The sequence below is a fragment of the Panthera pardus genome, unplaced genomic scaffold, assembly GCF_024362965.1.
Source record: "Panthera pardus isolate Hobbes unplaced genomic scaffold, ASM2436296v1 HiC_scaffold_21, whole genome shotgun sequence".
Lineage (NCBI taxonomy): Eukaryota > Metazoa > Chordata > Mammalia > Carnivora > Felidae > Panthera > Panthera pardus.
Window position 1 is genome coordinate 7,144,839 of NW_026526777.1, and position 11,342 is coordinate 7,156,180.

The following is an 11,342-nucleotide window of genomic DNA, read 5'->3' on the forward strand; positions in this document are numbered from 1 at the left end:
CAAATATCGTTTGAGGTTTTACCATTTATCACTCCGTAATTAGAATAAGTAGACAAATCTGCAAAAGTATAGAAAGCATGAACAACATTATCAAGCGACCGAACGAACCTACTTAACACGTAGAGGATGTTCACTAGATAGGTCATCTGCTGGGCTAGAACAAAATTTTTATTGAATTTCAAACAATTGATAAGCATAAGGTGTGTTCTCTAACCACAAAGGAATTAATTCAGAAATCAGGAACAAAAAGATATTTAGGAAATCTCTAAACTTTTGGACATTAATCAATAAACCTCCAAAGGAGACTTGGATCAAAGAAGAAGACGTAGGGGGAATTAAAAAATACTTTGCTTTGGGGCGCCTGAGTGGCTCAGTCGGTTAAGCGTCCGACTTCAGCTCAGGTCACGATCTCACGGTCCGTGAGTTCGAGCCCCGCATCGGGCTCTGGGCTGATGGCTCAGAGCCTGGAGCCTGTTTCGGATTCTGTGTCTCCCTCTCTCTCTGTCCCTCCCCCGTTCATGCTCTGTCTCTCTCTGTCTCAAAAATAAATGTTAAAAAAAAATACTTTGCTTTAAACATATAAAAGTTTGATGTCAGTAAAGCAGTGAATAGAAAACAGACTAATGCTAGAGGAAATCAAGTAAACCCAAAGCTAGGTCTTTGGAAAGATTTTTTAAAGATGATACGCATCTCACTCTGCAAATCGAGAAGAAGAGGAGGGAAACACACACACGATCAATATCAGAAACGAAAGAGAAAACATTATATATCCATAACACCAAATAGATACAGAAAATAACTTTATGTCAATAAAATCAAGAGTTGCGATGAGGTAGGCAAAGTCCTTTGACATCAAACCTCAATAAAACTGATCGAAGAAAAAAATAGCAAAGGTAAAAAGCGCTCTTTTTTGCAGGTCCTCGAAGGCGGTGGGCTCTTTGGGATGAAGCTGAACCTCTGTTTCCCAGCCACTGGCTGCCAGAAACTCATTGATGTGGATGATGTTTGCAAACTCCTTACTTTTTCTGAGAAGCGTGTGGCCACAGAAGTTGCTGCTAATGCTCTGCGTGAAGAATGGAAGGGTTCCGTGGTCCGAATTACTGGCGGGAATGACAAGCAAGGTTTCCCCACGAAGCAGGGTGTCTCCACCCATGGCCGTGTCCACCCGCTACTGAGTAAGGGGCCTTCCTGTTCCCGGGCAAGGAGGACCGGAGAAAGGAAACACACATCTGGGTCAAGTGGCACCATGGAGGCCAATCTGGGGGTTCTCAACCTGGTCATTGTGAAAAAAGTGGGGGAAGGATATTCCTGGAGTCACTGGTATTACTTATGTCGTCATCTGGGACCCTAAAGAGCTGGCGGAATCCACAAACCTTTCAGTCTCTCTAAAGAAGATGCTGCCACCAGTATGTTGTGAGACAGTCCCTTAACAGGAGGGTAAGAAATCTAGGGCTGAAGCGTCCTGAATTCAGTGTCTTACTACTCCCCGTGTCCTGCAACACAAACGTGGGTGTATTGCTCTGAAGAAAGAGCGTGCTAAGAAAAATCAGGAAGAGGCTGCAGAATATGCTTAACTTTGACCAAGAGAATGAAGGGGCCCTGCCTAGCCTTGCTAGGAACAGATTGCCAAGAGGCGGAGGCTGTCCTCTGAGTCTGAGTCCAGCACAAAGGGAGATGTTCTTGAGGCACCTGGGTGGCTCAGTCAATTAAGGGCCTCACTCTTGGTTTCAGCTCAGGTCATGATCTCACAGGTGGTAAGATCGAGCTCCACGTCGGGCTCTATGCTGACAGCATGGAGACTGCTTGGGCTCCTCTCTCTGTCTCTCTCTCTCTGTCCCTGTCCCCCCTCAAAAGAAATAAATAAACTTAAAAAAAAGTATATGTTCTAAGAGCAACAAAGGAGATCAGCCATCAAAACAACAAGACAACAACAACAGTAAAAATAAACAAGGAAGGAAAGAAAAAAAAAAAAAGGAAAGGCAAAAGGAAGAAAAAATAACCTTATATCTGTCAAAAAAGACTTCAGCCACAGATGGGTTCACTATTGAGTTCTAGCAATCATTTGGGGAAAAAATAACACTAATCTCACAAAATTTTTTTTTTTAGAAAATAGAGGACAATAAACCTTCCAACTTATTTATGAGACTAAAATAACCCTAATACCAAAACCAGACAAGAGTATCGTGAAGAAAGAAAATTACAGAACATTCGGATGAAAATAGCTACAAAATCCTTAAAATATTAGCAATTCAAAAATAGTAATATATTAAATAGATAATACATCTGAACTAGGTGAACTTTTACCAGAAATACAAGATTGGTTGAGGATGTCTGACTTAATGTAATTCATGTTAACAGAATAAAGCAAAAAAAAAAATCTGACCATCACAATTAATATAAAAAAAAATTGACAGAAGGGAAAAACTTCATAGCAAAAACTATAAATGAGGAATAGAAGGGAAATTTTTCATCTGGTAAAGTGCATCTTTGAAAATCCTACAGTTAATATCCACATTAAGAGTGGGAACAAGGGGGGGTGGGGCACCTGGGTGGCTCAGTTAAGTCTCCGACTTCGGCTCAGGTCATGATCTCAGGGTTTGTGAGTTCAAGCCCCGCGTTGGGCTCTGTGCTAATGGCTCAGAGCATGAACCCTGCTTCGGATTCTGTCTCCATCTCACTCTAACCCTCCCCTGTTCATGCTCTATCTCTCTCTCAAAAATAAATAAACATTTAAAAAAAAAAAGAGTGAGAACAAGGGAAGGAAGACTGGTCTTTCTATTTCTATTCAGGACTTTTCTGTGGGTTCTACCCAATGGAGTAAATCAAGGAAAGAGAAGAAATTTGTAAGCCTCAAAAAGGAAAAGGTAAACTATCTTTATTTGTGACAATGTCATTGTGTGTACATAAGGAGTCTATTAAAAAAAAACCAAAACTATGCAAAGTCACAGGACACAAGATGAATATAAAAATTGTCTTTCTAAGTACTAGAAATCAAACTACAGAAATTAAAATTATAAAAAATATTAGGAATAAACTTAACTAAAAGCCTACTAATTCTTGACACTAAAAATTACAAAATATTTCTGAGAAAAAGTAAAGCAAATCAGTATCAGTGAAATATACCTTTTTCACCAATTGGAAGCATCACTATTATTAAGATGTTATTTTTCTCCAGTTGGATCTGTGGATCCAAAACAATCTCAATTAAATTCTCAACAGTTTTTATAAAATATAAATTTACATATTTATCCTAAAATTTATATGGATATTCAAAAACCCTAGAGTAACCAAACAAAATTCAAACAATAAGTACAAGTAAGAGAACTTATTTTATCTGCTTTCAGAAATTATTATTATTTTTTTAATGTTTATTTATTTTTGAGACAGAGAGAGACAGAGCATGAGCCTGGAAGGGGCAGAGAGAGAGGGAGCCACAGAATCCGAAGCAGGCTCCAGGCTCTGGACTGTCAGCACAGAGCCCGATACGGGCTCGAACTCACAAACTGTGAGATCATGACCTGAGCCAAGGTTGGACGCTTAACTGATTGAGCCACCCAGGTACCCCTTTCAGGAGTTATTCTTAAACTACATTAATCAAAGTAGAATGGATTATTAGCCTAGTGACATATGCAAATTGATCAAATTAGAATCCAGAAATAAATGCATGGTCCTGTGGTTAATGATTTTTTACTAAGTCATCAAAGGAATTCAGTGGGAAAAGGAAAGAATTTTCAACAAGTGTTGCTTGAAAGATTGGAAGTTCTCATGGGGAAAATAATGAACCTGACTCCCTACCTCAAACCACACCTGAACAATCTAGAATTATAACATTTCAGCTATTATGAAAAAGCGTTTCGCTAGTGAGATTCTTTGGATTTTTGAGGCCACGTATACTTTCTTTGGGCATGTTACATAAATCTTTTCACTGAGTAACCCCCAAACCTACCAGTTTTGAATGGAGCCTAAAATAAAAGGCAGTTCTGTAATAAGTCTAGGTTGCTATGAATTCCGGGAATGAAGGTTCAGAGTCATCCCATCTGGCTGAGACCCATAACTAATTGGAGTGCTTGTTGAGGGCAATGGAAATGTGGAGCGGAGAGTGGAAGAATGTAGTTACAAAGGCCAACTACAACCATGTGACTATCTTAGCTCTCTTGGGTTCCTCTTGGGCCACATGACCCAGCAGCTTTGATGGTACTTGAAATGTCAGCGGTAGATAGAGATGCCGTTTGGAGCATTTGTCAGGCCCTTACGAGCGAATGGCAGAGAAGATGTTTGGGTTTGGATGCAGTCATGCCATCATCTGCACAAAACATTTTAGTTTGCTGCAAGGCCTTAGTAGACAACGAATGCTTGGCCCTGGCCACAACATTGCCATGTGAACTAAGCTTCCCGTCATGACTTGGGAATTATCTGACCCCCCCCAACCCATAAAGTTAGATGTGCCTAGCAGCACTTCATTGTCAAATGGAAGTGACACATGAGCTAGCGCTCAAGCAGGCCCTGAAGGCACAAAAAGGGAACATGAGGAAGTAGCCCAAATGCTCAAGGCCCTTCTCCTAATACATCATCTTCTCGCCCTCTTAGCCCACATCGCTTTTCTCTTGGAGCTCTACCAATGACCAGGTGACGAAGGAAGAAAAAACTTGAGCCTGACTTACAGATGGTTCTGCATAATGTAAAAGTAACCCCCCCCCCCCAACATGAGCACGGGCACTGGAGAATAAATATGACTCAAGGAGATGTGCGTGGGAGCCAAGCTGACCAGGGGTGAAATCTAGTGGTTTTGCCATGTCTCACCTTGGTCAGGGTGAGCTACGTTTCTCAGAACTCCCTTCCCTGTGTGTTTCTGGGTAGAGGGGGCTCCGAGAGAGATCCTGTGTGGAAGGATGGAAGCAGAGAAGCAGCCACAGTGGCTCACACACATGGACGTTTATCTGCCGGCCTCCCTGTTTGGCTGAGACAGCAGGTGGGCCTGAAATTGCTATGCCAACCCCTGTAACAGGTGAAATAAAATGGAGTCACTTATGTCAAGGGGTTTTAAATTTTTTTTTTTTTTGAACGTTTATTTATTTTTGAGACAGAGAGAGAGCGAGCATGAATGGGGGAGGGTCAGAGAGAGGGAGACACAGAATCTGAAACAGGCCCCAGGCTCCGAGCTGTCAGCACAGAGCCCGACGCGGGGCTCGAACTCACGGACCGCGAGATCATGACCCGAGCCGAAGTCGGATGCTTAACCGACCGAGCCACCCAGGCGCCCCATGTCAAGGGGTTTTAAAACGGAGCCGAGAGGCCATTAAGGAGGTGCGTGTCCTCACCTGATGGAACCGTGAACTTTTGAACCGTGTCAAGTGGCAAATATTGCAAGGACTCTACACGGGCATCTGCAACTCGCTAGACCGGCAGACTTTTGCTTAGTGCGAGCCCTGGGGATCAATTACGTTTAGCCAAGATTGGTTTTCTGCCACCAACACCAATCAAAATTCTTTGCAAACAACATATACGAGCGTTCCCCCTTTGTCTTTAAGAACCCCTGGCTTTTGCTCCCGAGGAGGACACAATTTGGGTTGCTCCCCAAATCTGTGCTCCCCAAATTCTGAGATCCCAAATAGAGTAAAACCTTGGCTTGCGAGTAACTTGTTCTGCTAGTGTTCCACAAGAAGAGCAAACATTTCTGATACATTTTAACTTGATAAACGAACAAGCGATGTCTTGCAACGCAAGTAGCACATGATGCCGAACGTGACATGATCACAACTGAGCCAATGGTTCTCTCTCTCTCTCTCTCTCTCTCTCGCTGCGGGTTGTGGGTGATCGTCTCCATGCTCAGATGCTCCGTCTCAGGCTGCGATGTTTGGCAGAAATCAGTGACTTTTCAGAACGTTGGAAGGTGCCCACAACTGGCACTTGTGTATTTTTTGTCACTTCAGAGCACCTATGGACAGTTCTTTGCTTTTCCATCCAAGAGTAAGCTTAGGAATACTTTGCTTCCTGCTAGGTCGGGCTGCCTGCCGATATAGACCCTTTCCTTTGCTGCCCTATTGCCAGTTACATTAAATAGAGAATATGACAAGAGTTTATTAATACTGTGCTGTAGTCAACACCCGTGTGAGCGTATACAATGGCCCCCACCCAGAAAAGGATTCCGCTGAGCCAATAGATAGCAGTGACTCCATTAGTGGTAGTGAAAGTCGTCCTACACAATAATCCTCCTCTCTCGTCTCCCTCACACCAGCCATGAAGATTTTCAAAGGTAAGTGCAGGTTTATTAGTTTGTTTTTCTTTATATTTTGTATTTTTGTTATTATTTTGTATTATATTACAGTATTATAATCATTTTTGTGACTATTTTGGGGTCGTGGAACAAATCCTCTGAGTTTCCATTATTTCTTATGGGGAAATTTGCTTTGATGCACAAGTGCTTTAGATTATGAGCATGTTTCTGGAATGAATTATACATTCATGCCAAGGTTTTACTGTAAATGCTTTTGCTTTATTTCAGTCTTCCCGGTTTTCTCCCCGGATCCTCCTTCTGCCTCGCTCCACTTGCTGAGTCAGGTGCTGGTATTTACCCTGTGACGAAAGGGCCTGGCTCCCACGGGACACCCTCACCACCTGGACCAGAAGCACAGGTTCCCGTCTTTCCCTGTGGACTTCTGCTTAAGTGTGTGGGATCAGCTTGATTTCGTTCTCCTCCATTTTACATCCATGTCTAATCCCTAATACGACAACAACAAAATCCCCAACTCTGTTCTGTGCCATGTATCTTATCTCATTATAGTGAAAAACAAAAAACTAACACAATCTGCCATCTGAGGTGCCAATTTCCGGGAATGACTGATGTAACCTTATTCCTGAATTACAGGAACATTTTAATTCTCTATAGGAGTTTTTGTGTAATAGGATTCGCCTTATCCAATGACATGGCTTTGAACTTCTAGTGCAACTTGGGGAAAATTTTGCCATAAAATTGGTAGACAATGATACAAATCCTTGAGCCAGTTGTCTGGGAGGAGCGGGTTGCCAATTATTACCTTCTCAAAGCCCACAGAAAGCAGTACAAGAGTTTCTAAACCTTCCTTTAGTTGTGACTTCGTGGCCAGAACGGGGTGAGGGGTGGTGTGGGGCAAAAGTGTTTTGATCTGCTGCCATTTACTCTGCACCAGGGGAATCCTTCTTAGCCAGGACTGTTTCCTGAAGACCCAGAATTGCGAGCAGTGTGTGACTGCTGAAGGTTTGTGATTAATGAACATCAAACTCCATGTTCTAGGGGGCAGGAGGTCACAAATCACGAATCCTAGAACTCGGCTTGGTTTTTAGCGTTGACGTGACTCAGCAGAACTCCACTCTGCACTGGACGTGTGGGAGGCTCGGGCAAGGGCATCCCAGGAGGTGCCGCTCTGAGCAGGGGGCGTGGAAGCGTATGCATCTTGGACCTGGAATCGTGACGTGTGTGTGTGTCTCTTCCTTTCCGCTGGTAGGACCTGGGCAGATCCCTGAATGTCCCTGGGCTGCTTCCTCAACTGTAAAATGGGGATAATTGTGACGGCTTTTCCTGCCTCACTAAGTTGCGGTGGAGATCAAGTGGACTTCACTTTTGTCATTCATTCATTCATTCATTCGTTCCACAAATATCTTTCGAGAATACAATGTAGCAGCAGCACTGTCCTGCCCTACCTCCTTGGGTTACGTAATTGAACAAGACCCGAGTTCATAGTCTAGATGGACACGAGAAACACCGCCACCTTGGGCAAGTCACTAACTCCCTCTTTTCTCAACAAGTACCTCGTGCTCATTTCTTGGGGTTATTGTGGTAATGGACAGAGAGTATGTGCCAAAACGTGTATCTTTTGGTACAAAGAATTATTATTTTCCCGTTATTACTTATGTTTATTAGTATGTTATTATTATTTTAGGGAGAAAGGACTAAGCAAAAGAAATGCATCTTATTTTGGAGGGAGTGTGGTCAGAACGTCTCCGTTCGTGAATGACCCTCCAGCTAAGTCTCGAAGGCTCACGCGGGTCAGAATGAGGCAAGGTTCTGCAGGCACGGAGGAGGGGTGGCACTTGGTAGTGAGGAGGACTGGGGTGGCTGTCTACGGTGCGGCATGTGGTCGCCGAACTCCTTCAGGGAGAAGATGAAAGGGTAGTGTGGTAGCAGAACACGATCACACTCTCCCACTGTGCTGTACCACACAGAGCTGGGATTCCTTCTGTCAATTTTTTTTAACGTTTACATTTATTTTTAAGAGAGAGAGAGGGGGAGACAGAGCATGAGCAGGGAAGGTGCAGAGAGAGAGGGAGACACAGAATCTGAAACAGGCTCCAGGCTCGGAGGTGTCGGCACAGAGCCGGATGCGGGGCTCAAACTCGTCAACCGCCAGATGGTGACCTGAGCCGAAGTCGGACGCTCAACCGACTGAGCCACCCAGGCGCCCCTCAGGTTCCTTCTAGAGCCCACATTTGTGATGCCTAGCATGCCACTCATCACCTTCTTTTGGAATTCTGTTTATGCAGTGCATCCCCCAACTAGATCCCAAACCCTTTGGGGACCAGGGACTAGGTTTAATTCATGTTTATATTCCTAACAGCAGAGGACTGGCACACAGGACTCAGTAAATACATGTATCTTGAACAACTGTCATGACTGCTGCAATCAAGTTCAGAACAAAGTGTTAACGTGCAGAGAACCAGGAAGCCCCTGACTTTGCCTGAAGTGCAACCGAAGGCTTCATAAGCAATGATGTTCGGAAGGATCAGGTCAGGATCTTTGTATTTATCCTATTAGGCTATCATGTTCTTTTATTCTTAAATGTTTTAGTTATTTTTGAGAGAGAGCGTGAGTGGGGGAAGGGCGGGGGGGGGGGGACAGGGGGTCTGAAGGGGCTCTGCGCTGATAGCAGTGAGCCCGATGCGGGGCTCAAACTCACAAACCGTAAGATCGTGACCTGAGCCTAAGTCGGACACTTAACCGACTGAGCTACCCAGGCGTCCCGAGACCATCACTTACTAAGAGAAAATTTCTTAGACACTATGTGACTTGTTCGGGTGATCCTTCAGGATCTAGAAAATTCAGGTGTTTGGACTTTGATGCTTAGGAATCAATGTTGCTACAGCGGCTGTCGCCTTACTAGGGTTATACAAACCTGGTCTGTCGGCTGAATTACAGTTTAGCTGGAGTACATCTATTTTCTGAGCCCCAAACCGGAACACGTGGTCTGATGAGCGTACTTTTGGGGAAAGACCAAGTAGGGTATTTGGAATGGCAGCTGTCTTAGAAGATCTCTGTGACCTTGGGTTGCTAGATTCTTCCTTCCTTGTGCTTAAAAAAAATATGAATTCTTGGGGCACTTGGGTGGCTCAGTCAGTTAAGCGGCCGACTTCAGCCCAGGTCATGATCTCGCGGTCTATGATTTCGAGCCCCGCATCGGGCTCTGTGCTGACAGCTCAGAGCCAGGGGCCTGCTTCGGATTCTGTGTCTCCCTCTCTCTCTGACCCTCCCCCATGTGTGCTCTGTCTCTCTCTGTCTCAAAAATAAATAAATGTAAAAATATATATATATATGAATTCTTCAGGGCCCCAGGGGTGATGGTCTGTGGTTGATAAGAGAGGACTGGGGCAGGCAGGGTTCGCTGGGATTCCACAGCGGTGTGGCTTAACAGCACAAACCAGATGTTCCAGGGGAAGGGACACGGAGGCTGTGCCCTGCGCATGGCGCCCCATGCCTCTGAAGACGTGAAGGAGAAAATCCGGGCCTCCTTTGGGGTAAGACGACCTGGACTGAAGTTAAAGGGAGAAGAAAGAAAATCAAGGGAGGGAAGGAAAAGGAAGACACAAATCTGTAGCCACCTTGCATCCTCTCTTGGCCCCTTTCTGGCTGCGTGGCCTTGAGCTCATCGCTGAATGTCTCTGAGTGTTAGTTCTTCATAAGACCAAATGGAGCAGGGCACCTCCTGGCTCAGTCGGTTAAGCCTCCGATTCCCAATTTCTGCTCAGGTCATGATCTCACAGTTTCGTGGGTTCGAGTCCTGCATCAGGCTCTGTGCAGAGTCCGCTTGGGATTCTCTCTCTCTCCCTCTCTCTCTCTCTCTCCCTCTCTCTCTCTCTCTGCCCCTCCCATTCACTCATACACTCTCTCTTTCTCTCAAAATAAATAAACTTTAAAAAGAAGAACCAATGGGGAAGAAATTCTTGCATCATAAAATTACGAAAATTACGTGGGTATCTGCCAAAAATAGAAACAAATTATATTTGGAGTAAGAAGGAAGCTATATTATAAAAATTAGAAAGAAGTAGCAGAAGAGTTACAAGATAGCGAAGAAGAAGAATTAAAAAAAATATTTAAGGAATAAATCCAGGCATAAATGGTATAATTTAATCCCAAAATAGGATAGTGAGACACCAGAGACAGAATAGGTACAAAGATTCTGAGGGGAAAGAGATCAGAAGTGAGAAGCTAATGTAATCACACACGTGGAAACGAATTGAAAGTTTAAAGGAAAATAACAGATGGGAGAAGTCGCCAAAGCAATCGAACCAGACGCAGGACGAGCCAGTATCAGGCCCTCCCTGTGGACACGAAAGTATACAACCTCAGATACCAGTCAAGGATCGCAGGTTGGGGGAAAGGCCACAGAGGACCCAGCTGGCCATGGTCAAACACCTTTTTCAACAAAGAAACCAGGCCAAGGCTTTGTAAATAGGCCAGACCACAGACTGAAGGAAAACCCTGCATCCTTCTCGTCTTCTCAGATAAGCTGTGACTTTATGAGGGTTAACGAAGAAACGAATTTTAAAAGAAAGATCACATTTCCCGGCACATAGATACACATTCCTCCGTGAATCTTCAATAAAGAGCCCACAGGCATTATTCAAGGTCATTTGCTCTTTGACCAAGCCTGACAAGATGCTTCAGTGTCGAGTTTGTTAACAGCGTACTGCAGTCTGGAATTAAAAAAAGGACCTCCAGGGACCAAAGCCGGAAGACCCATATCCTAGGCTCAGCTCTGCTGATGTTAACGGTGTGACCTTGACACGTCCTTTATATCTCATGAGGCTCAGACTTATCATATGTGAAGTGAATGTTTTAATCCTACCTACTTGGACCACCTCATGGGGTTATGAGGACATTCAGGTGAAATAAGGTAAGAAAAAGCTATACAAACATGAGTTAGTATTAGGTCATCGAGAAGACTGTGGTACTAAAGAAACCAGAATAGCTCAAGTAGATATTTGGTAGACCAGTTAACTGAACCTGATTCTGTGTCACTTGGCTAAATTATAGTCTAGACTCTCAGGACATAAGGACACCAAGGAATGAAAAGGGGCCCAAGCCTTTCTCC

At 44.1% G+C, this 11,342-nt stretch overlaps 1 pseudogene; it reads left to right on the forward strand.

Annotated features, from left to right (window-relative positions):
• The first annotated feature begins 943 nt into the window (after positions 1-943).
• On the forward strand, positions 944-1,574 carry LOC128778898 (40S ribosomal protein S6-like; annotated as a pseudogene).
• Positions 1,575-11,342: the final 9,768 nt, after the last annotated feature.